The sequence below is a fragment of the Microtus oregoni genome, unplaced genomic scaffold (assembly GCF_018167655.1).
Source record: "Microtus oregoni isolate MIOR12 unplaced genomic scaffold, Mior012 000016F_ref0000370, whole genome shotgun sequence".
Classification (NCBI taxonomy): domain Eukaryota; kingdom Metazoa; phylum Chordata; class Mammalia; order Rodentia; family Cricetidae; genus Microtus; species Microtus oregoni.
The window spans coordinates 17,907,277-17,914,766 of record NW_024543075.1 but is presented as its reverse complement, the minus strand read 5'-3'; positions in this window follow the sequence as shown (position 1 = coordinate 17,914,766).

Genomic DNA, 7,490 nt, shown 5'->3' with positions numbered 1-7,490 from the left:
CAATTAAGGCGATTAAGTTTGCAAAGCAATACAGAGCCTTCACCCAGAAACTATACCTGAACTCTTTCTCCTTCCTTTCTTCCAAGTGTGCGTGTGTGTGCGTGTGTGTGTGTGCGTGCGTGTGCCTGTGTGTGCAATGCCTGCAGAGAATACAAGAAAGCTTTGGATTTCCTGGTGCTAGAGACACAGGCAGTTGTGGGCTGCTTATTATCAGTGCTGGGAACAAACTCCTGTTCTCTGCAGGAGTAGCAAGTGCTCCGAACTGCTGAGCCATCTCTCCTGTGCCTGAAAATATTCTGTCTTCTGTCTCTGGACTAGCCATATGTGCTTCTACTGAACATCTGGAAGGTGGTTAGTGCATCTGAGAAAATAAAGTGGATTTTTTTCCGTTCATTTTGATAGATTTTGAATCTTGTCAATTAGCCTAGGCTGGTTTTAAATGCTCCATCTCCGGCTTCAGCCTCCTGAGTGCTGGAGTTACACGCATGCTCCACCATGCTTGGGCAAAGCAATTTTGTCTTTGCAGAGTTGAGAATGTAACCCATGACTTGTTTGCACAAGCTGGGCACTGAGCCGCACTACTTCCTGTCCTGGTTAATCTTTTGTCAATTTAACATAAGCCAGTGTTGAGTCGGGCGATGGTGGCACATGCCTTTAATCTCAGCACTTGGGAAGGCAGAGGCAGGAGGATCTCTGTGAGTTTAAGGCCAGCCTGGTCTACAGAATGAGTTCCAGGACAGGCTCCAAAACTATACACAGAGAAACCTTGTTTTGAAAACAAAACAAACAAAAGTGCTAATTTAAATAGGCCATTGTGACTGTTTGATGCTGTGTTGCCATTTGGATACTGTAGTGCTCAGTAGTTGTGACTCAGAGACTGAGTCACTCAGGGTCACACAAGATGTGCTGTTATCGGAACCAGAGCTCTGAGGCAATGACTGATTCTTTTTTTGAAAAAATTGTATTATTGTTGTTACTATTTTTAGTTGTTCTGACAGAATTGAGGATTGATTTTCACAAATGCTAGACAAATTCTCTTTCTGGCATTGAGCTACATCCCCGGCTGGTCTTTTTTTTTTTTTTCTTTAAAGGTAGTTAGAAACACTGGCAACATTGCTTAGGGACCTGGATTCAGAAGGTTTGGGTTGGACCAGGGACATGGCTCAGCCTATGATGCCTGAAGCCCTGGGTTCAATTTTCAGCACCACAGAGACTGGCACGGTGGCTTCCCTCTGCAGTCCCAGCACTCAGAGGAGATCAGGAGTCTAAAGTTAGCTTTAGTTAGACAGCAAGTTTGAGGCCAGCCTGGGGTTCATGAGATCCTATCTCAAGGCAAAAAGACAAAACAGCAACGGAAAACCACACAGGACAAAGTGTTTTTGTTTGTTGTTTGGGGTGTGTAGCGGTGCATTGGAGAGACTACAGGTCAACCTTGGGTGTTATCTTCAGGTGACGGCTACTACCTTTTTTTTTTTTTGAAATTTGTTAAATTTTATTTCGTGGGTGTGTGTGCCATTGTGCACCTGTGACAGCCACAGGAGAACTTATGGAAGTCAAGTTGGCTCTTTCCTTCCTGTCGTGGAAAATTCTTTTAAGGTGTATTAGTTTTGCAATCCTGTACAATAAAATATCTTCTGGAGGCATCACAACCCCTGACTTCAAACTCTACTACACAGCTACAGTACTGACAACAGTCTGGTATTGGCATAAAAACGGACAGCAGGACTGATGGGACCGAAAGAAACCCGGATATTAGTCCACACACCTTCGAACACCTGATTTTTGACAAAGAAGCAAAAAAAAAAAAAAATCAAATGGAAAAAGAAAGCATATTTAACAAATGGTGCTGGCATAACTGGATATCAACATGTAGAAGAATGAAAATAGACCCATATCTATCACCATGCACAAAACTCAAGTCCAAATGGATCAAAGACTTCAACATAAAGCCGGCCATACTAAATCTTATAGAAGAGAAAGTGGGAAGTACACTTGAACGCATTGGCACAGGAGACCACTTCCTGAATATAACTCTAGTAGCACAAACACTGAGAGAAACAATTAATAAATGGGACCTCCTGAAACTGAAAAGCTTCTGTAAAGCAAAGGACATGGTCAACAAGACAAAACAACAGCATACAGAATGGGAAAAGATCTTCACTAACCCCACATCAAACAGAGGGCTGATCTCCAAAATATACAAAAACAAAACAAAACAAGAAATTGAAGAAATTGGTCATCAAAAGAACAAATAATCCAATAAAAAAAATGGAGTACAGACCTAAATAGAGAACTCTCAATAGAGGAATCTAAAATGGCTGAAAGATACTTAAGGAAATGTTCAACATCCTTAGCCATCAGAGAAATGCAAATCAAAACAACTCTGAGATTCCTTCTTACACATGCAGAATGGCCAAGATCAAAAACACTGATGACAACTTATGCTGGAGAGGTTATGGGGAAAAGGGAACACTTCTGCATTGCTGGTGGGAATGCAAACTGGTACAGTTCCTTTGGATGTCAGTGTGGCAATTTCTCAGAAAATTAGGAAACAACCTTCTTCAAGACCCAGTAATACCACTTTTGGGTATATATCCAAAGGATGCTCAATCATGCCACAAGGACATGTGCTCAACTGTGTTCATAGGAGCATTGTTTGTCATAGCCAGAACCTGGACACAACCTAAATGCCCCTTGACTGAAGAATGGATAAGGAAAATGTGGTACATTTACACAATGGAGTACTACACAGCAGAAAAAATAACAACATCTTGAATTTTGCAGAAAAATGGATGGAGCTAGAAAACATTATTTTGAGTGAGGTAACCGAGACCCAGAAAGACAATTATCACATGTACTCACTCATAGGTGGTTTTTAAACATAAAGCAAAGAAAGCCAGCCTACAAACCACAATCCCAGAGAACCTAGACAACAGTGAAGTCCCTAAGAGAGACATATATAGATCTAATCTACATGGGAAATAGAAAAAGACAAGATCTTCGGAGCAAATTGGGAGCAAGGGGACCTTGAGAGGGGGATGAAGGGGAGGGGAGAGGCAGGGAGGGGAGCAGAGAAAAATGTAGAACTCAATAAAAAATCAATAAACTTTTTTTAAAAAGGTGTATTAGTTTTGTTTATGCTGTGGAACATTTGGTTAATGATGTGTTGCTTCTGTTTACACTGCATTTGTTTAACTCTGAAGCTGTGATTCTTTGCCTGTCTAAAACACCTGATGGCCTAATAAGAAAGAACTGAACGGCCAATAGCGAGAGACAGGTGCAAGGATGGGCGGGGCTGGCAAGCAGAGAGGACAAATAGGAGAAAAACCAAGGCAAGGTGGAACAACAGGAGAACAGGAGAGGAGCCACAGTCAGTCACGAAGTAAGATATGCAGAAGCAAGAAAAGGAAAAAGCCCAGAGGCAAAAGGGAGGCGGGATAATTTAAGCTAAGGAAAGCTGGCTAGAAATAAGCCAAGCTAAGGTTGGGCATTTATTTATAATTATTAATAAGCCTCCATTTGTGATTTATTTGGGAGCTCGGTGGTGCGTCCCCCCCAAAAAGCCAAAAGCGTAAAACACCACACAACACCTCCACCACGTGGTTCAAGCTCAATTTGTCAGGCTTAGCAGGAAGGACCTTCACCTCATCTCTCCTGTCTCACCTGGGTTCTTCTGAGACAACAACACAAACCAAAACACCTCTTGGGAGGACCCACGGCTGCCAGTTCCAGCGGGCTAGCCGGCCAGCAAGCTCCAGGGATTTGTCTGTCTTCACCTCGTAGTCACAGAGTTTAGCTTTTACTTAGGTGCTGGGAACTGAATTCGGAACCTCTCACATGAACGACAAGCACTTTAAACTGAGCCCTTCCCTGGCCCAGGGTTATAGTTTCCATTCCAAGCTTTTCTGCTATGCTTCCCACGCGAGAGGGATGCAGTGTTGCTTAACCTCAAACGGTGAAAAAAATCAAGTCCTTCCAGAAGCTGCCTTTGTGGGGATTTTGCAACACATACAGTAACTAACACACTGCCTCCTTCTTTAACCTTGCACCCGTGTTGGGATTTGACCCAGATGTTTTCCTAGGCTCCCTTTTCATAGGAGGCTAAGGTTCCTAATTCTCTGGAGTAGCTGTTCTGGTCTCAGAGCTTGCCTTCTGTCTTCCAGACTCTGTGCCCACTCTCATCCCTCTGCCCTGAGCCCTCGGCTGCGCTTGGCCTCTTTCCTAGAAAGCTGCTCCAGGACATGAAATGGAGCCCTGTTCTAGGAGAGCAACGTTCAAGGCTTTGGAAGGTTGGGGCCACCAAAACTGTGACTCTAACTTTTTTCTCTCTCTCTCTGAATAGCTCTCTCTAACCTGGAACTCACTATGTAGACCAGGCTGGCCTCGAACTCACAGAGATCTGCCTGCCTCTGCCTCCCAAGTGCTGGAATTAAAGGCCTGCGCCACCACATTCCAGCGGGCGACCTTAGACAAGGCTTTTGTTCTTCCATCTGCCTCCTCAATGACAAAATTGGCCTGACCGGCAGTCTTTTCCCGGCACTGTGATTGTGTGTTTGTACAGAAAGCACCCAGAGCCAAGTCTGGCTTTTCACCAGTGCTGTGTTTATTACTGAGAATAGACACATGGCCCAAGGCCCGGTTTTCCTAACCCAGAGAGGGGTGTGGTTGGGGCCTCCTTCCCCACCTGGCATTAGGGCTTAACCCTCACTTGTCTGTTGGTGAGGAAGGAGGTTAGTCTTGCACGCCAGCCTAACCAAGCCCGAGGGGCACAGCAATGCAGAGTGTCTCTCCAGGGGCTCCTCTGCAGGGACACTGGAAAGGTTTCGCCAGGAAACCAGATGGGCCAAGAGGAAGGGCCTGGGATACCAGCAGGGTTCAGAGGCCCCACCTGGAAGAAGGGCCCTGTAGAAAGTCCTGTGAGGTGGGGGTCAGCTCCAGGCACAGCCTCTATTGGCTCCTTGTTGTACAATGCTCCACTCCCCAAGACTGAGGCCTCTCCACCATCTGTCACCCCAGCTGGGAACAGTCAGGGGGCCTGAGAGCCTCTCCCAGCTCGGTGACTCAGCAAGAGCCTCCCTCAAAGCTAATCAGGCTAGGTTCTGGCTTTGTTCTGAGGCCAAGCCCTTGCTTCAGTAAAAGGATCCTATTTCATCTCCCTGTCCACTCCCCTGCCACACCCCACAGCAGTGCCTTCCGCGAAGACCACCAGTCAAGTCCCTCGGTGCCCACATAGCCCTTATGTCCCCAGCACGGGATTCGTGACCAGGCGCAGGCTCTAGTGGCTTACTGGATAATATGTGCAGTTCCAGGTTTTTATTTCCATTAAGTCACGGCCCTCAAAAGACAGCGGTATGCTGGGCGTGGTAGCACTTGACTTTAACCTCAATATTCTGGAGACAGACCGGTGGGAAGGCTCTGAGATGGAGGCCAGCCTGGTCTACAGGGTGAGTTGCAGGTCAAACAGAACTACATAATGAGACCTTGACTCAAAATAAATAATAAGCTAGTGGTTAAGGACCCTTGGATGTGTCTGTGTGAGGGTATATGCATACGAGTGCCGGGAGTTGAACTTGGGTTCTCTGCAGGAGCAGGCCCTTAGCAGCCGAGCTATGTCCCCCGGAGATTCTTAAAGCCCTATAAATCTGGGGATTTGGATTTTTTTTGGTAGAGGGTAGGTAGGGTCTGAGCACCAATATTTTTAAACATTCTTCACAATGTCTCAAAAAAAAAAAAAAAGACCGAGAGCCACTCTGAAGGTGAAGGTGACCCTACTAGTCCAGGCTACCCTGGTTTACACAGATGTCAGGGTGTGGGGGAAGCTGGGCCTAGGGTTCAGGCTGTCATCCCAGCACTCAGGAAGTAGGCAGAGACTGCAGTTTGAAGGACTGAGCTAGGTAGCAAGTTTCAGTTAGCTGAGTGTACTCAAAACTTCTATCTCAAAAACTCAACAGAACCAGGTGTGGTGGCTCACACCTTTAATTCCAGAGCTTGGGAGGCTCAGGTAGGTGGATCTCTGAGTTGGAGGCCAGCCTGGTCAAGGAAGAAAGTTTCAGGACAGCCAGGGCTACACAGGGAAACCCTGTCTCTAAGAACCAAAACAAAACCTCAGCAGCAGGAAATGTCTATCAGGGTTCTATCATAGCTACCGTGGCTCTGAACGCCCAGCAACGGAACTTCTGCAGGACTGAAAATGGCTGTCCTGAAGCTACAGGTTTGTGGCCCAAGGGGTGGGGGTGGAGAAACCCATCTTTTTGTTTATTTGTTTTCTGAGACAGGATTTCTCTCTGTGTATCCCTGGCTGTCCTGGAACTTGCTCTGTAGACTAAGCTGGTCTCAAACTCACAGAGATCAGACGGCCTCTGCCTCCGAAGGTGCGCACAACCGTCACCTGTTGGGGGAGCATCCATCCTAAGCACACCAAGCTCAACAAGCCAGATGGCATCTGGAGTGCAGAGATTTTTCCTCCCTTCTTTGGGGCTATCTGGTCCAGGGTAGCAATGAGCCAACTGTGAGGCTCATTGACAATGACCTGAATCCTCATCCCCGCCCTGTGCCCTGTGCCAACATTCCAGTTTGAACAGCCTCCCTCCTGTGGATAATAGTTCCAATTGCCCTGTGCTTCCTAGTTTAAGCTAACACTACCAAAGTTCACTTTCCTGCCTTCTCTGGTAAGAACCCTTCTCAGGTTCCTCCCCTCCCCCACACACAGCCTGAAGTCTCTTCATTTTTCTTTTCATTACACACACCTCCCAAGTTCTGAGATTACAGGCCTGTGACACCAACACCCAGAAACTATTCATTCTCCCATCCTTCCCCCAGCCTAGCTTCAAGTAGCTCCCTTTGTTCCCAGCACTGCTCTCTTCGTCAGGAGAGGACAGACAGTGAAAATGGTGACCCAGGCAAGCCACCAGATCGTCACCAGCTTTGGGTTTAAGAAAAGATTCACATTCAGCATAAGCAGGGATGCTCCCTCAGTGACCTCACCTTCCACCATGTTAATTTGGGGATTTGAACTCAGCTCCTCAGTGAGGCTTGGTGGCAATCTCACTAGCCCCTCCGAGGGAAAATCTTAACCAACCCATGCCCGGGCTGGCAGCCCATGCTGTAGTATTGTAGCATAGGCACGCCAGGCTAGAGACCCCGGAAGAAGACAACAATCTTAACCTGAGCTAGGTCACTTTGTGGTAGGGGGATAGCTTGGTGGCCTCACCATGTGCCAAGGTGCTCTGCCAGCCCAGAACTTTGCCCCCAAGATGTTACAAATAAATGTCAATCACCAAAGGTGAGTGTGTAGTAGAATGGGCTCAAAACTTCTGATCTAGGGCCAAGTTTTCTCTCCCGGACAAGTCTTGCCTGGGACTTTCTTCTTTTTCTTTTTAACTTTTCAGTCTGTGAGTGTACATATGAGGAGCAGGTGGCTCGTGGAAGTCAGAAGAGGGCATCCAAACCCTCAGAGTTAAAGCAATTGTGAGCCACCATGTGGATGCTGA